Genomic DNA, 19,877 nt, shown 5'->3' with positions numbered 1-19,877 from the left:
CAAAGATAAAAAGATGAAAGACTGGAATCATAAATATCAGAAGGAAACAGGAGGTTATCAGTTACAGATCTCTCAGCCATTAACAGGACAATAAGGAAATAATAAGAATCTTATACTATAAATTCAACAACTTAAGGAAAATGGACCAATTGTTAAAAAATCACTTATCTCCACAACCCAATAAAGATGAAATAGATAACCCGAATAGTCCTATTGAAAAAAAAATCAAATCCACAGTTTAAAAGCTCCCCTGGCCCAGATGGTTTCACTGGAGAATTTTACCAAAAATTTAAAGAATTAGTTCTATTTTTATGCCATCTTTCAGAAAAGAGGAGGGAACACTTTCCAACTCATTTTATGAGGCCAATACCACTCAGGCATCAAACCAGACAAATACAGTACCAAAAAAACAAACACTTCAGACCACTATTTCTCATGAACTTAGATGCAAAAATCCTAAACAAAATATTAGCAAATAAAATCCAGAAACGTATAAAAAGATGATTGGGATTTATTCTAAGTATGCAAGTCTGGTTCAGATGTGAAAATCAATCGTAATCCACTAGAAAAAAGGGCTAAAGAAGAAAAATTATATGATCATATCAACTGACAGAAAAAGCATTTAATAAAATTCACAGTAAAAATTTTCAGTAAACTAGGAATAGAAGACAACTTTCTTAACTTGATAAAGACCATCTATTAAAAAAAAATAGGTAACATCACAACTTAATAGCAAAAAGTATATGCTTCCCCCGTAGCTAACATCACAACTTAACGGTGAAAACTATAAGCTTCCTCTGTAAACTCAAGTACAAGGCAAGGGTGGCTGCTCTCACCAATCTTTTTCAACAGTTAATGGAAGTTCTAGCCAGCAAATAGGTTAAGAAAAGGAAATAAAGGCAAACAGATTGGAAAGGAGAAAAAAATCTGCCCCTATTTGCAGATGACACAACTTTCCACCTAGAAAATCCCAATCTATCAAAAAATGTCCTAGAACTAATAAGTGAGTTCTGCAAGGTCACAGGATACAAGATTAACACATGAAAATCAATCACATTTCTATATACTAATAATAAATATGTGAAACCTAAGTTACATAAATGTTATTTATAATTACTCCAAAGAAAATAAAATACTTAGGTACATAAATCTAAGAAAATGTGCAAGATCTGTATACTGAAAATTACAAAATGCTGATGAACAAAATCAAAGAAAACCTATACAATTGGAAAGACTTACCATGTTCACTGACTGGGAGACACAACATAGTAAAGATAGCAATCTCTACAATTGAAATAGATGTAATGTAATTCTTAGCAAAAGTCCCAGAAATATTTTTTACAGGCATAGATAAGCTTATTCTAAAAGCTTTATGGAAAGGAGATCCTACAAGACCTAAAACAATTAGTCTGAAATGGATCATACACTTAAATGTAAAATGGAAAGCTATAAAACTTCTAGAAAAAAAACTTAAGAGAAAATCTTAAGACTTAGGACTAAGTGAAGAGTTTACTTAGGTGAAACAAAAGGCACAGTACATAGAACAAAGAATTGATCCTTACCAAAATTAAAAACTTGCTCTGTGAATAATCTATGAAGATGAACAGACAAGGTACAGACTGGGAGAAAATATCTGCAACCCATGTATTTCACAAAGAACTTGTATCTAGAACATATAAACTCAACAGCAAAAAAACTGAATTAGAAAATGGGCAAAAGACATCAACAGACATTTCACTGAAGAAGATATATGAACAATCAATAAGCACATGAAGACATTCTACATCTTTAGCTATAAGGGAATGTATACAATGAGGTATCATTACACACTTATTTGAATGATTACAATAAAAAAAAGAAAGATAACACACACCCACTTTGAGTAGAATGCAGACTAACTGAATCACTCATACAATGCTTGTGGAAATGCAAAATCATATAGCAACTCTAGAAAACAGTCTGACAGTTTCTTTTAAAACTAAACATACACTTATCTGATGAAGCAGTAAGTGTGCTCTTGGGCATTTATCCCAGAGAAATGAAAACTTTCATTCACAGAAAAACCTGTACACAAATGTTCGTGACATCTCTCTTAGTGAACTGAAAACCCAAATATCCATCAACAGGTAAATGGTTTAAACAAACTTTGGTATATCCACACCATGAAATACTATTCAGCAATAAAAAAAGAGAACAAACATTTGATATACATAGCACAGATGGATTCAGAAGTTATTCTTATGGATCAACCCAAATCTAAGTCTGCATAGTCATCAGAAATCAGGCCTATCCTCAAAACTTAGGAGGAACCAAAAAGGTACTCACGGTATTCTAAGATCCAGAAAACTGACAAGCAGCAAAATCTTTCAATCTATCAGAGTCTATCAAGGTTATCCTTCCTTTGAGCATCTAAGAATGTGAAATTAAGTGAGCTCACTTCTTCCTTCCCTCATTTCTTATTATCTCTGTTCTTTTCTCTCTAAATATCTTTTCTCCCTTAATTGTCGTTTTAACCCTTTTAAAAAATTAATTCCAATCATCTAAAAAAAATTTTTTTCAAGCTTGTTGACCCAAACTTTTTTTACTTCTTATACAATCTTCTTGTGAACATGCCTTCACATAATTTTCAGTATCTATGTACTGTGGACTTTCTTGAGTAGGTGAGAATAAGTTCTCCAGTAAATAATTTTCAAATGCCTAACAAACACATTTTTGTTAATAGTTTGATGGTAACAATTTATCATGGGTTATTTTTTTGAAATATATTTTGAAGCTCAGAAGTCAATACCTCCCTTTTAATCATCCATAGCTATTCAAATCAGTTATTCACTTCAAAACTACCCAGATCAGAGCTATATGCCACTTAGTTTTAAAGAGTTCATAGCTCAATCCTAAAAAAAGCATTCACTGAACTCCATATAAATTTTTTTTCAACAGATCAAAAAAGGTAATAGAAATAAAATTGTAAACTTAAATCCTTAAAGGATTATAATATGAAAGGATAAAGAGTAATAACGACTGCTAGGTTCCAAGTTTCTGAAAGTTTATAAAACCTATGACAGCAGACTGCGTCAGTGCAAGTGTTTTTGCTTATTTATTTGTCTGTAGGGTTTTATGTACAAGCAGACAAAATGTCTTCTTTCATACATAAAATTTTCAACTCATTTTCTTTCTGTAGATTGCCTTTATTTTAAATTTTTAAATTTTACAATAATAACAGAAGGATTTGTAAAATATACAAAATAATATTTGTAAAATACTGATAGTCCTAATATTAAGAAATAAATAAAACATCAAATCTGATACTTTTTAAAAAAATCCTCCTTCAAAATTCTTCCAGGCAATGTAGAGAAAGAATAACTTATGCCTATTTAGTACCAAGAGCACAGTATGGCAAAAGTCAAATGATTAAGAAAAAAAACAAAAAACTCAAGGCTTGAGAAAGCAAATACTAAGAAGGAAAACAACACAAAAGTATTAAACGTCAGAAATAGAAATCTTATTATAACATAATATCAAAATCATATTTAGTGAATATATAACAGATCACTGAGTTAAAATAACTCAAAGTGTTAGGATAAAAAGAAAGTATAAGACAGCAGTGTCCAAGAGAAATATAATGCAAACCATATATATAATTTTAAATTTTCTATTAGCCACATTAAGCAAAAGAACAAGTCATTAATTTTATTTAACCCAGTATCTCCAAAATATTATCAACTCAACATGTATTCATTATTTTACACTCAGCACACATCTCAGTTTTGACTAAGCACATCTCAAGTGCTCAACAGCAAAATGTAGCATGTGGGTACCATACTGAACAACAGAATTCTAAGAAACAGCTTGAAAAAACAGCTATCTACATTTTATCTACCTTCAGACCAAGAGACAGAGAGACTAAGTACCATAATCTGAAAAGATCTGATATCAACAGTAACGTACACACAATATCACAATTTGTAATATGACTGCTGACCCCAGTTTAAGAGAACTCTCTGAAAGGGAATCAAAAGAAAACCAATCGGCAAATATTTGCCTTCAGAGAGAAGTGGAGGGCAAGACCATTAAAGAGGAATTTTAGAACTTAAGAAGCCACAGTAATAGAAGCACCACAGATGATATATATTGAAATTACCAAGAATTTTTTCAAAAGGGGTAGTGTTAGCAAGAATGACAGTAAGCTAGGAGCTAAAAGTGAAGAAAAGATAAGGAGTAACTCAGAATGCAGCAGATACCAGCAAACATAAGGGTTTATGAACAATATAATCAGGCTCCCTCCTCAACTCCTATTCAGTGGAGGAGGTCAGAATGGGAAGTACCTTAAATCTCAGTGCATGGGACTCCCCACTGAACCTTGATAATAGCATATAAGAAAAAAAAAATGAAAAACTTTATAGCCAACATGTATGAGGACCACAGGGGAAGCACTGTCTTCGGAAAAGCAGAAAGTAGAGGAAATGTTGAGAAAAAAAAGAAAAACAAGGATACAAGAAATTTTGCAGACGACGGAGAGGAGTGAAAAGATAAACATTCAGGACCTTGTGAGGATTAAAGTGTAAGATGTGAATTGTCACCTGGGAAAATGGTAGTAACTGACATAAAAAGAGATAAAAGATATAATAAGATTAGTCCTAATGGACTTCAAGCAAGTAATAGTGTCAAGGCTGTGACCACTAGAGGAGGGATGAAATATCCTAAGCTCCCTGTCAACAGGAGACAAGAGTCTGGGGAAGCACTGCTCTCCGTCCCAGTGCAAAGGGCTTCTCATTCACCTGTATCGGTGGCTTATAAGGAAACTGTACTGTACTTGTAAGGTTGTAGACTTTTTAAAAATAATATAAAGAGGTTAGAACAGTTCCTAGAATCTAATAAGCATGAAAATATAAGCTTTTATTTGCTAATCGAATGTAAAATATAATTATTTCAGCAAAAAAAGAGATTCATCTTACATTCTTCTTCCCTCAGCTAAATGGGTTCACCAAGTGATTTCCAGGAAAAGCAGAACCAAAATGGACTCAGAAAACTCGTGAGAAAGAAGAGGAAGTCTTTAAGAAGATCAGCTTCTATGTAGTGTTCATCAATCTCAGAAAAATGGCTCTCCTCCAAAAATCTATCACCATCCACCAGCACTTAAACTCATTTCCCTATCCACTCCACCTCAATGGTAAAATAATTTATTCATTCAACAAGCATATACTGAGCACCTACTATGTACCAAATACTATTTCCAGAACCCGAGATACAAGGAACAAGGAATAAACATCCCCACCCTAGTAGATGGAGATCAACAACAAATTATACATAGTAACTGGATTATATGATATGTTTGAAGGTAAGTATTATAGAAAAAAAAGTAAAACAATGCAAATACTGAGGGAGAGGAGCCTAGATGCTAAATGTAAATAGTCAGGACAGGCCTTACTGAAAAGGACATCATTTGAACAAAAGAGTTGAGATACCTATGTGGTATTTGGAAAAGTGTTCTCCAGGCAAAAGGAACAGAGCAAAGATTCTAAGGCTTTTCCATGTAGTCTTCGCACTACTTGGCAATAATTAATTTATTTTCATATTACTCCCCTTCTAGCCTCCAATCCTAGTCTACCTCACTTCAGCAGTGAATGATAGTTACAGCTAATATTTATCAAATGTTTACTACATATCAAGAATTGGTCTAAGTGTTTTAAAAAGATAAGTAATTTAATCCTCACCACAGATCTATGAAATAGATCTCCATCATTTACAAAGGAAAAAACTTAGGCAAAAAAAGATAAAGCAACTTTCCCCAAGATTACAGTTAGCAAGTGGTAGAGCCCTGAGGCACCACATATAATAAGCCTTCTATACTGTGAAACTTAAGAACATTCAGTACAAAGACTGCCTCAAGTTTTCTCATTTCCAATAAATAGAACCTTTCATATTACACATCCACTAACTATGAAAGCTGCTATTATAATTTATCTTCTTGCCATTTTTACAGCCATTACCTACTACTGAATAGTCTTTACCTACAATTTCTACCTACCATCTTCTTTAACCTCCCTCTAATTTGATTTACATCCCCAGTCTACTGAAATTGCTCTAATGTGGTTAGTGATCCTCACATCAAGAGCCAAAGGGCTTTCTCTATTCTCATTCTCCTTGAATGCTGCACTTTTTCTTGAAGTAGAAGTGATACTATCCTGAGTCTTCCTATCCCAGTATGTGACTGCTCTCTCCTGGAAAATCTCTTCCTTTGTTTTTTGAGATGTACTTTTTCCATCTTCCTTTAACCTCTCCAATTGTTTCCTTTAATAATACCTTTTTTGCTTCTATCTCTTAAAGGCAGGGATTCCAAAAGTTTAGCTAGGGTCCTTCGTTCTTGTCTGTTACCTGAGTCCCCCCTTAAGGTTCATTCATCCCATAAATATTTATTAAGCACCTACTATCTACAAGGCACTGTCTGGGTCACTTTGGATAGATCAGTGAACAGAACAGCCAAAAAAGTCCTCATGTCCACATAAAATCAAATAATTCTGTGCTACCAAGGACACTCAAAGCCATCTTCCCCTACACATTATTTTAAACACATCATTCTCTTCAGTGAAACAAAAACAAAATCAAAAACCTCCTGACTTAAAAAAAAGACCTGCAGTGATGGCAATGATTATCCTTTTATCAAACTCATCTAAATTTCTCTGCCTTAGTTCAAAACACTCCATAATTATTTTCTATCATACGTGTCCACGTTCATTTTCCATTTCTCCCTAATTCAAAAGAATTCCAGGTAGGCTTGTCCTTTGATTATCTGGTGAAACACATTACCTATGTTTCCAGCTTGTCAAACAACTACTGAAAATATATGTCCATTATCTAGACATAAAAAAGTATACTGAATAAAAAGGTATGTCTTCAAAAATAGGTGGTTTTCTTTTACTCTTTCAAATGTATAAAAACAGCAAACACTTACACAGGGCTTACTATGTGACAAACACTATTTGAAGCACTTCACATACATTAACTCATTTATCCCACACAATCCTAACAGCGCCATTCCGTAAATGATACCCAGACAGGGTAAAGTAACTTGCCCTAGGTCTGACAAAGTAAGTGGTAGAGCCAAGATTCACACTCAGGCAGTCTGGTTCCATAATAAACTGCATACTCCAAGGAGAACCAATAAATAAAAATAAGGGGAGTTCAAGGGCTTACACAGAAATCTATAGGCTAATGAAAACTATGTTCAACTATTTAAAAAATGTATCATTTAAGTTAGCCCTTTACTCTAAGAGCAGTATTTCCTTTAACATAACACCAAGGTTTTAAAATTGCAGAATTTAGCACTACATAATAAAAAGCACAATCTGTAAACACAAACACATCATATATTATTATTCAGAGTTCTACAAAGCTGCTGAAAATATTTGCTGGGCATGACAAAAAAAACATAGGGTGACACATGACTAACAAATGTTCTTTTGTTAACATGGCTATATTAAAGTATTTTACTGTCATACTTGTTTTCATCAGGATTAAACAGATTTGAATACAATGCAGGGAAGGTAACTACCTTTTAAAAAAGACTACTATCTTTACTTTTTAGAAGCAAAATTCACATCTAGGACTAGGCCCAGTATGACAGAAAAGATTTTAGTGGAAGCAAGAAATTCCAAAAAAAGTACCACTAAGCATCTAACATATCAGTACCCTTCAATCTATCACCCACTTTATGGCTAAAGGACTTCTTAAAACGTTTCTAAGGATTCATTTAGTAAATTCATGAAGGTCTTTTATTACTGATTATGTAAAATTAAAAAAGAAAGGAAGAGGTTCCTCTACAAAGCAATCTTAAAGTAATCCAACCAGCATATGCGCAGATGAGTATCACACATATCGTTATCTTCTCTTTCCCACTTCCCCCTTCCTTCTGTCAGAGAAAAGACAAAACTTGTCAGGTTTTGAGCTGGAGATTAAAATGTACAAACCTGGACAGGGACAACAGTTTGATTAGAAAAGGCTAAAGTCTACAGCCTTCCCAACTAACAGCCTGAGAGAAGAAAACCTCTAGTAGGTAGCCAAAGGCAGCCAGCACCATCAATGCCTTAGGCAAAAACGCACAGTGGTCATTATCAGCATTTGAAGTCTTCCACTTTATTTTCTGCCTCTCCTCCCTTTTCCTAGGTTTACAATGCATCTACCCTCCTGGCTACCCAAGATACCCCCAAAGCTACTCACAAAAAGGGCTCTCTCCCAAGAGTTTTATGAATAAAAAAAAAAAAGGAAAAATATTAATAAATTGAGATTAATTCAAGTTATAAAAATCTAGGAGAGATTTTTGGAGTACGGAGCCATTTTCTTCTCTCCCCACCACCACCCACTGTAACACTTTTAAGTGGCTCCACACTCCAATGCATTAAATTAAAAGTCCTTGGGGAAAAGAATGGAGTGGCAGCTACCACTGAAGATATTCTCAGACACTAAGGTTCTCCTATACTGCATATTTGATATTTATTTCTTTCCCACATAGACTGGATGGCAATAAGAAAGAAGCATAATCCTCCTCAAGATTCTCCTGCACAAAAGGAATCTCAATTTGCTCTTAAATCCAAAATTAAAACATTAAAGACTCTGTTAAAACATACCCAAGGAGAAGGCAATAGCTTTCTATTCTAGTGACCAGATTAGACAGCACACATAACCCACTAAATAAAGAAGGAAAAAAATGTCAAAAATTGCTCTGTCACATTACTAGGATTAAGGAGGTTTTAGGATGGAGGGAATGTCAATGAAAAATAGATATTTCCCAACAATGCACTATATTGCATCATCATCTTTATCCTTATTAATATTTCCCAAGTACCCAAAAAGCCTATGGCATTATGGTAGATTATAACTTTTATAATAAGAGGGGAAAAAATGATTGGTAAATTAAGATAAACTTAATTTTGAAGTTGTAAGCACCTTAAGCTTGAGATGTTTCAGACTCAATTGTGAGAATTCTTGAGATCCAAACGCTAAGTATTGTAAAGAGGGAAATACATGTGATACCAAGGGAAGCAGGAAGAGAACAAATGGCAATACAGTATAATTTGTCTACTATTTATAGATCCACAAAAAGAAATCTACTCCCCTCCCCACTTTAAGATAAAAAATGAAATTTTCCTTCACACACAAAAAAAGCAAGCATGCTATCCAGAAATACACAAGAGATGAAGTTGGCTTAATGAAGAGTCAACAAACCAAAACAAAGAAAAGAATAACTTAAAGGGTCTCAGAACTTAAAAAAAAAAAATCCAAATAAAATAAAGATGGCTGTTGTTTAACCAGATCTGTTTCTAACAATGCCTTTGCAAAACTAAGTAGATCAAAATAAATGAAAGAATAAACTTTCACTTAATAATGTCCCTACATTCTTCCTTGGCCTGCTGACCTATCCTTATTCATCCTTAAGGGAGCTTGGGGCTGACAATATTATTGCCCTACTTCATAAGAGTTTTCTGCCATTCCTTCTGCTTTAATCAGGTCATTATTAAGCTTTAAAGATATCCAATAATATATACTGGTTACAAGCTATTCAAATATACATTTCTTAATACTCTTTCTGAACTCATACACACACGAGAAGCAGATGAGGCATAAATTTCCCTTTTACAAATAAAGTCTGTTCCATTTCATTATCATGTAGTAAAGATTTTCTGCATTTTCCAAACTCTTATTTCCCAATGAGTAAATATCTAAAATTACTTGAAAACACTGATAGCTATTTTCTGCTGAAATTTTTTGAGGTTATTTGAGTAATCATGTATCACTTCCTTTCCAAAAGCTGTGCTTAGATAACAAATTACAGTCTACTATCAAAGACAAATGGGCTACATTTCTTCACTTTCTATTCCCCAAAACCTTGGTGCCATTTCTAGATGTAAGAGACTAAAGAAAAGATGGACTCAATTAGCTACCAAATACTGTAAAATTTCCACACCAATCTCTTTCTGATGGTGCCTTACCTCAGTGGCCTACACATTAATTTTTCACTCACTGCCAACCTCAAAATATGCTGCACACTACTGAAAGAGGAATCTTTCTAAAGAGCACTTTCATTATGTCCTCTCCTGCCCCCAACAAACTTCTACTGGCTCCTTACCACTTAGCACCTCAGATTCAACCTGACACTAAATACACCTCATAATCTAGCTTGACTGTAGTGTACTAATTTCTCTGACATCATTCTCAGAAATTAACAACTTACTCCACTGAAATCAGATTCCTTGCAGCTCTCTCACATCATGCCAGTCCCCACCAAAGTGTATGCTACTGCTTCCATGCCCTACATGTAACGTATGGAATATTCTCCTTATGAAGACACTCTGCCTATACAGATAGTACATGTTCTTTATTCAAGTCCCACTTTCTCAAGGAAGCCCTACTCCTAAAACTTTAGTCTAAAGATAACCTTATACTAACACACTGGACTCAGACTATATATACTGGACTCAGACTTATGTATCAAAGCATTACTTGTATAATGCTTTGAACAGTGCTAGTTTTACTATTATGAAAGTAAACCCAACAAGATAATAAACTATTAGAAGAGGCTGGGCCATTTCCCAAGAAGTAGGTCTATAATAAGTACTTAAATACTATTAGACAAAGTGATTGAATAATACGGATTTAAAAAAAAAAAAAGGATATTTTATGTCAAAAGAGTTCTAGTACAAATGAAATAATGTGATGACTAGGATTTGCTTTAAATAATCCAGGTCAAAGAGTAGGGAGACAAGGAGTAAACTAATTTGTGTAAAGATGAACCCAGATTGGCTATGAGTTGATGACCTTTGAAATGACAGCTACATAGAAGTTCATGTCTACTCCTGCTTAAAACTTTTCACATTAATAAGTTTTTTTAAATACTAATATGGGGGGGGAGCAGGAGTGAGGGTACAGATCAGCGGTAGAGTGGGTGCTTAGCATGCACAAGATCCTGGGTTCAATCCCCAGTACCTCCATTAAAAAAGTAATAATAATAAATAAACAAACAAACAAACAAACAAACCTAATTACCTTCCTCCTCCAAAAAAAAAAAAAAAAAAACAATAATGTCCTTACTTCATTTTAAATGAGAAAACCAAGATATATCATAATATTTTTCTTTACCCAATAAATACCTAGGTCCCCATTTAAAGTAAGAAAAAAATTTCTGGAAAGGTCTAATTTGACAAGGAACCTGCATGATCCTAATTCTTAACTAAGAATTTAAAAATCAGAGGGGAAAAAAATCTAATCAAAACAGAGGAGATCTCCATGAAAGAAAAATTAATCTTACCACCAAAAGAAATACTGTTTACATTTCAAATTTTCATTCAATTATAATATTCACAACTGAAAATCAAAAACACCAGAGGGGGAATAAAAACCATAAGCAATATATGAAAGGCAGAAAATAAGAAGAATCAATGTTCAGTAACACAAGTCAGTCGATGTTATTTCAAGAAATTCACAATCTGAAGACACCTATTGCCTTTAACAGGGATTGAATTAGCAGGTTCTCAAATAATCAGAAAAATGAACACTTCCTCTCTATTCCTAGGACTGAAAAATATGCTTAAGAAATTTCAGATACTTGGCTTAATGTCAATGTATGTCTGTGCTGCTAAAAAATGCTCGACCGCTTTAATACCTGTCCATAATTACTTTTCAAAATTCAATCGTTATTTCCCTACATCATTCACTAACTCCTTCCAAAAGCAGTAGTACAACACCTACTATCTTTAAATGTTGGTATTTTATTCTTCTAATTACACTGTTTCTTTGCCTTGACTTTTTTTCCCCCAAACTGGTTTTAGGCATATATATGCAAACCAATCTGATTATTTTGATTTCCCCTTCTCTATATTTTCTCTAAACACTCAAGAGGTAAGGTTTTAATTAACTAAAAAAACATACTTGATTGTGGACAGATATCCTGACATATACACATATACAAATGGCAAAGTTCATAATAATAGCAATAAATCATCTGCCCATCACCCAGTGCAATTAAAGTTTAAAACAGGACAAGTCTCTTGTATACACAGAGTTTAGGAAGAATGAAACTATCCTCACAAATAAACTCCTCAGGAGAAAAATAAACTCATACTCAAACTGCACTGTACTTGCACTATCTTTAAAGTTTCATTTTCCTAGCAAGTAAAAGTAATCATCTTCTTTTTAGTAGCATGTAATTTCTCTTTTCTGGTAAAAGAAAAACTGCTACAGGAAAGCTAATCAAAGGGGCCAAAACAATGCTGAAATTTTGTCTTCTATAAACTACTTTCTGATCAAAAAATAAAAGACTCACACTATGAAAAAGAAATGTGACATAACCCACTGGATTAATATTACTACATTTCAAAAAGTTGACATTTACCACACAATCTTTTTAATAAAGGCCACATAACAATGAGATTAAAAACAATTCTGAAACAGTTCCTTCAGAAAAACCACTAAATATTAGATTAAAAGTCTCACTTATCTTCTTTCATTGAATCATTAAATGAGTAAACTATGCCATCTTTATAATTTGTGTACTCTCAACTTCTGAGAAAAAAATATTACTACCAATTACAACCTTTAAAATATCAAGAGTATTGTCACATTTTATCTAAGAACGGGCATTTGCAGATTTATCCTAACATCTCTGAGGTAACACAAAATTTTTTTAAATCTCAAAATGTGTTAACAAGTTTTATCCAATATATGCTATTCCAGTGGGATGAAAACCATTTACAAGTTCCACTTAGATTAAGAAATCCTTTGAGAAAAGTATGTAGTACATTCTAGTTATACTATTTTTAGAACACTAAAACTCTCTATAACCTATTTCCCTACTGTTTTTCTTTAGAAAAATTGAGCTGAATGTAATTTCCTTTACAAAAAGTCAAGACAGTACTATACTTAATGACAGAAAACTAACTGAACTTTCAGCACAGGCTCAAGTTCTCACAAATTAAAACCTTCTATTTTACTTGAATAGCCTATAAAAATAGTAACACTGAGTTGAAGTAGATTCAATTGAGTATTATTTGCAGGCACCAAAAAAAAAAAAAAAAAATTAAAATGAAGAGTGTACCTTAACCTTAAAGACAGGAGTAGTGAAGGAAAGGGAAGACTTCTAAAATCATACTGCTTAAACTGAGAAGGTATTTTTTCATTCTCTTAATACATGTAAAATCATTTTAAGAATAAAACTTCCTTAACGCAAGGAGTTCACCCTTAAGCAACACCCTCTTTCTTTTACAGAGTAATGAACTGTAAGTTATCACTAGTGCTCCCATTCAAATTAAAGTTGAAGGGCATTACCAATTTTTCTGCATTTCACCATCTGATTATAACCATCTCATTCTAATAAAATTTAAATTTGTCTACGGAACTTTATGAGAACAAATTTTACAATAAGTCAACCTTAAGTAACTCATGTTCAAAAAACTTCCTATAGAAATAATCTATTCATTTGAAGAATTCAACTACTGAACCTGACAGAAAGTATTCCAAACTACCAAAAAAAAAAAAAACCCCACAAAATTATGAAGCTGCAATGTTCATAATGTTACACCTAAAAACTTAAATCATACAAAAAGATTTTGAAATCTCAGCTCCCTATTTCCTATCAAAATGTCAAAGAACTTTAGATATCTTCTTTAGACATGTTAAATATCTCAAAATAAATTCATTTTGACCTCAAGAGTGCTGAAACTAAGAATTTAATGATTGCAGGAAAAAAATATGGAATAGAGAAAATTACTTGTGAATGTTTTTATTGAGGCAAAATATCTTTACAAAAGATGTATTAAAATCATTTACCCTCTTCTGCCAAACAGTCCTCTCCTAGAACACACTGCTTACAATTCAGCCAAGTACGACTGCCAAGGGTTTCTAAACCTGTGTTAGGCTTATTCAAAGTGGAAAACTTCTCCACCAGTGTATTACAAAGAAAAATGAAATATATTTTTTGCTTAGAGTTGAAGATCAACTGTATTAAATATATTCCTACTGATAAACTAAATGTAAGTAATCAAAAAAAAAAAAAAAAAAAAAAAAACAAACCCAAAACCTCAGGTTATAGCACAGGACAAAGTTTGCTATATAAATTGCTTCCAGAATTCTCAGAAGAGTAAGGATTTATTTAGTTTCCCCAAATTGTGGCTTACATGGCTGAAAAGGAAAAAAATGAAGTTTTATAAACAGCTTTTCTAACTTAGTTTACATTTGATAAAACAGACCATTTATCACAATCAAGTGAATATAAAGCCAAACTAAGATTCCTCAAGTATTACAGGTAAAATCTATTAAAAAATCACAATAATACCATAATATCCAAAAGTGATTAAAACAACTATATGTACTTGTATTTACCCTTGAGGTAATATTACTTTTGCAAATAAGAGATATTAGTGCATGAGATTGCTACTATGACTTTTAACATTTTTTTCATATATATTAAGAACACAATGTTTTATTTATCTTTAAACTTGAGATGTATGTATCTGATCTATGTTATTCTGCTTTCCTGGTAATTATTTCATAATGGTCTGATTATAGCAAAAACTCGTTCTTCCCATTATGCCATTAGTACATTTCAATTTAGCTTTCACCAAAACAGACATCATAAGCCATCGCTGGCTTCTAGTTTTCTGCTTTTTAATGTAAACAATGACAGTGAGGGCCATCAAATGCTTACATGGGCACAGCTTTCTTTTCCCAACCTCCTTCTCTTCTATGGAAAAAATGAGGGATTCAGTTTTGAAAAAAAAAAAATCTATTTTTCTTTTGCACACATACCTAATGGTTTTCAAGAGAAGGCAGTTTATTCAGATATCTACCATCCAAGAATTTCCCAAATCCAAAAACATTAAGTAAGCCTGAAATTAGCTGGAAAGGAAATTTCCACTCAAACCATAAATATAATATGTCATCAATTAAGCCGAACATCAATAAAACTCAGAGTCGATAATCAATTCTCAGTTTGGAAAGGATCTGCAACCCACACACAACTTGCATATAATCAAAATATTACTTATATTTGTTCGTGGAGTTCACAGATGAATTTGGTTGTGGGGCAGATTTATCTTTATACTTATTGGTATAATCAAAGCCCACATTAACTGTTCTGGGAGAGGCAATTCAGAAGAATGCTTGGTAGCATGGAGAAACCGGGCAAAAATGAAAAGAAAAAGAAAGAGAAAAAAACAAAAACAAAAAAACCCCCACGTCTCAACAGAGCGAATAAACCACAAATAGATCACTGGAAGTAAAACGAAGACGTTCCTCTCTGGAGTAGCCTGAATAAACGATCCTCTCTCAGAATGTATAATAGTATCCTACCTCACTTCATTCACTTCCCAACTTCCTTGACTTTTCTGGGGCCAACACGGGGCACCCCTTTTTTTTCTGGAAGGGTATGTTGAAAGAATCTGCATAGGAAAGAGGGAAGGAACGGGCAATACCCAAGAAAGCTGTGAAACAGGTGGGTTAGAACAAGCAGCAGCATAATCTAGGTACTTAAGGGGCAGCTTTAAAATGACAGATGTAGTTAAAGGAAAGGCTGCAAATCGGAAGCAGCTCTAGGGTAGCAGACTGGGGGCTGACTGCAAGCACCAGAGGGGGGCAAAGGCTAACTCCAGAGTGGTAGCAGCGGAGCAAAAAACAAGCAGCAGGACGAGTGGGCAAGGAGCAGGGAGATTAATGAGCAGCAACAACACGGGTCAGAGTGGAAGTGATGGCTTTGGTCTTGGGAGACGGGGGCCACCGGGAAAGGACGTCAGAGAGGGAAAAGAGGGCTAGGAAAACAAGGAGTCCTGAGACCTAAGATTCCTGCCCCTACAAAAACGTAGGGGAGAGCGCTGAAGACGAGAAGCCGCCTCGGCTGCCCAATTGAAGAGATTTTCGAAGCAGTCGGTGCTCGCCGCCGCGCTGCTTTCAGCCCCGCTCCCTTTTCCTGGTGGTAACTGCTGTGGCGTAGAGAGGAGAAGGAGGAGGAGGAGTAGGAGGAGGAGGAGGAGGAGGAGGAGGAGGAGGAGGAAGAGGAGGAAGACTAAGAAGGAGGGTGAAGATGAGGCGGGGGGTGGGGAGAAAAGGGGGTGCGGCCTGCACAGTCCCAGCGAAGCCTCCGTTCTCTCGTAGCCGGTCAGCCCCGGGTTTCCCCTAAGCCCAGCTCCGCATAGACTCACCCGCCTGCCTTGCCTCGCTTTTCCCTTAGCCGACTCCACGCGCTGCCGCGTCCTCACAAGAGACCACTGAACGAGTGTCGGGGAAAAAACTCTTCAGAACCGGGCCTGATTGCTTCAGTGAGTCCGACCTTTACGGCTGAGAGAGAGACTCTCAGCTTTCGGTGGGTTCCACAGCCAGACGGGCCACCATCTTACATTAGGGTAAGACTCCTCCGGCCTCCCGTGCGCAGGCGCACGCCGATCCGTCCGGGAGGGGCGGGGGAGGGGCGGGCGGAGCGGCTGGCGGCCGCTCCCGCAGCACCCTGGGAGTTGTAGTCCTCGGAGGGCAACCGCCCAGCTGCAAGCCGGGAGTTGAAGTTCTCACTCCGAGGGCAGATGGGATCGCCGACCTCACGTGGGCATTTACGCCGCTGACTTTCCTCATGTTTTGCTTCCTTCTCCGCCCGCAGGTGCTGCTCCGCTGTCATTTGGTCTGCGGCCTTCGTTAGTGGTTCCGTTTCCTCGGTGTTTGCTCAAATATGCGAAACCAAAACTCCGGGCGGGATTTACCAATTTGGGGGGAGCCGAGAACATCTCTGCCCCGCCTACCATAGGTATTAAAGAGGGCGGGGTAGAGGCAGGTTGCGGGTAGGAGGAGCGCGGGATTTGATCTGGGTGGGAATTGAATACTGAATTGGCCTCTGCGAAAAGTGAGTGTTAACCTGTTTCCCGTGTTTGCGCATTCTGGAGCCACCACCCTTAATACCATTCTCACCGTTTATCTCCAGTGAAGAAATAACCTAAATTGTCCTGTTCAGACGTGCAAGAGAACGGAAGACCCATGCACTTACAAAAATGTGTTTCTAAGGATGTAATCTGAGAACATTGCGCGGTTTAGGTGCAAATTATTGTTAGGTAGATTTCCAGCCTGCACAGCTGTGCGCGCGGAGTTCACAAACCCTTCGTACATCAGTGCATTCCAACGAATCTAAGAATGCAGTCGTAATCTCTCTGAGCGCCGAGGAGTCCTCATTCTCAAAAAATCAGTCAAGTTCCTGGTCCCTCCCGCATGCCTCCTAGAATTCTGGTGGCAGTTGGCGCTCGACGCAGTCGCTTTTGCTTATTGCGTGTGTTCTTCACCCATTCATACAACAAATACTCATTGAGCTCCTATGTGCCCGGCGCTGTTCTATACAAAGGGAGGCGACGGTGAGCAAAACATAAAATTCCCTGTTCCTATTCTAGGAATTCCTGTGTCTGTTCTAGTGTGGGTATTGGAGTGAGGGAAAAAACAGAGGGGACAATTTTAAAACATAATTAAAATGCATAGTATATCGTAACTGATGAGAAATTTAAAACAGAAAGAGAATAGGGGGAAAGGTTGCAATTTTAAAACTGTGAACGTAGTCTCATAGTAAGAAGACTTCATTTCATTTTTTAATACATAAATTCTTTGTGTTTTGGTTTCTTCACTATCAAGCCTAGAGATTATTATTTGGTGAAACGTTAAAATATGTAATAAGCTCACAATTTACCCCAAATTTGAAATTATAGAATCATGAAATTACTACCTAGCAAGGAAACTTGGGAAATCGTTTGGATTCACCACCTTTAGGTAACTGTCTAAACAGTCAGGAGATATGTGTTTTTTTAATGTGTGTTTATTTTTTTATATTACCAATTTTATAGTGGAATATAAACCAAGTAATGAAAAGAACAAAATTAAGATTAGAACCACCATATTAAGAACTAGAAAGGATCTTGGTCATCATCTAATCCGTCATCTTATTTAACACACCTTTTTTTAAGAGCAGTATCTTCATAATGTCTCTTTTATTTAGCCTAAAATGAAATTCATGAATAATTTATGATTTCATCTACATACATGATTTTGTTTTAAATCAGAATAATGTCCTATATATGATATAAAAAGTACAAGGAAAGCAATTTATAATACAGTGATTTGTATTTCAATATATAAATGCTCAGACTTGACTAGTCTAAGAAATATAATCAAATCATCATTTGCTAGCACTTACAAATAAAATCCCTATGAATATGAAAGCTACAATACCAACTGACACAGACAGGTATGGTGTTTTGGCCACCTTTGGTGACAACACCTATCTGTCCTCAGTGACCATTGTAGATGCATTCCTAAAACATTTACTTTAGAATTATGTAAAAATTAAAAACAGCTTTGTGTTCATATGTAAAATAGATCAGATTTTAGGTATGGATCATTATATACAGTTTTTTCGCCTAACTGGGGTATTTAAAAGTCATGAGGGACACAAAATAATTTTTCATGCGAGGAACAGTCCTACATTTTGCAGGAAGCCTAGCTTACCTGGCCCCTCCCTTCTAAAGATCAGTAGTACCTCCCACAATATCCAACACTAGGGGGCAATACCACATCTGCTGACAGTCGTTGATTCTTGGAGACTAATAGTGAAGAAATGACTTTTCCTAGGTCACCAACTAATTAGTGACAGAGTCATTTCCCTCTCAGGCCAATGCTCCTTTTACACTACATTACTAATTTTTCATATATATGTATATGTTGTATGTATGATTTCATATAGACTTATCCATGTAACATTTAACATAAAAGTTAGTTAACACTAAATTCTATTACCTAGCTGCCTAATGATTCCTCAGTGCAGAACATACCATATACTGACTTAATAAATGTCTTTTGCCTTTGAGTATTGTGCTAGGTATAAGTGCCTAGTGGAGGAGGTAGAGATGAAAAAATTAGACATTTAAATAAAAACAAGTATATTAATATAAATGCAATCTCTTATTGATAATTATAACTGGTGATGAATACCATGAAGGTGTTTACAAAATGTTATGAGAATATTTAAGAGGGGAACCTAATTTAGATTGGTAAGCAAGAGGAGGATAGGGATGATGTTTTCAGGTTAAGAGTAGAAAATATACAGGACCATGAAGTGGAAAAAAACTTACTGGGAGGCTAGCAGGGATTATGGTGAGCAAGGGGAGGTGGGATGTAAGGCAAATTAAGGAGAAGCAAGGGCCAGATCATTCCAGAGCCTTGCAGGCCACGGTAGGAAGTGTGAACCCTATTCCATGGGAACAGGAAAGCCTTTGAAGGAAAGAGGCATGATCTAATGTACATTTTTAAAAGACTGTGCTACTGAATGTTCATCACTGGGGAAGTTATTAATTCAACTTTTAAAATTCCATTCTCTAGGATGTTACACAACTATGTTAAAAAGAGAGAGGTAAAGAACTATACATTGATCTGAAAGAATGTCCATGATATGTTATTAGGTAAAGAATAAGTAAGTAAATTATAACATGATATATTGGGTATAATGCTATGCATTTTTAAAAACTAAAAAAGAATTAGTCAAAAATATTTCTGTATAGCACAGAAAAAAATGGGAGGATAAATAAACAGCAAATATTTAGTGTGTGGTTGGTTACCTTGGGGGATTGCAATTGGAAAGGAGTGGAGGGAGAATATAACTTTTTCTTTATAAATTGCTATATTGATCTATTATATGTATGAGTTCATTTTATACATTAAAAAAAAGAGATCACTCTGCTATGTGGAGAATGGATAGGAGAAAACAAGAATGAAAATTGAGCAACTAATAGAATATTTCAGTTATCCACACGGTGGTTCTGATTGTGGTGGCAGTGAAAATAGGAAAGAGATGATGAATGAAAGATATTTCCTGAGGT

At 35.3% G+C, this 19,877-nt stretch overlaps 1 protein-coding gene across 8 annotated transcripts in view; it reads right to left on the bottom strand.

The window, feature by feature from the left end:
• The window catches only part of CNOT4 (CCR4-NOT transcription complex subunit 4), a 148,111-nt gene extending 131,700 nt beyond the window's left edge, over nt 1-16,411 (bottom strand). For 4 of the 8 annotated variants that reach the window (XR_012508076.1, XM_074366991.1, XM_010947499.3 and 1 more), the window contains exon 1: nt 16,182-16,411. The gene's annotated coding sequence lies outside the window, so the exon portion shown is untranslated. The remainder of the gene's footprint in view (nt 1-16,181) is intronic. The other 4 variants (XM_010947501.3, XM_010947502.3, XM_045511005.2 and 1 more) reach the window with 1 other exon arrangement.
• Between the last annotated feature and the right edge of the window lie 3,466 nt (nt 16,412-19,877).

Source organism: Camelus bactrianus, chromosome 7 (assembly GCF_048773025.1).
Source record: "Camelus bactrianus isolate YW-2024 breed Bactrian camel chromosome 7, ASM4877302v1, whole genome shotgun sequence".
Taxonomy (NCBI): domain Eukaryota; kingdom Metazoa; phylum Chordata; class Mammalia; order Artiodactyla; family Camelidae; genus Camelus; species Camelus bactrianus.
This window is presented reverse-complemented; position numbering and strand designations above follow the sequence as displayed.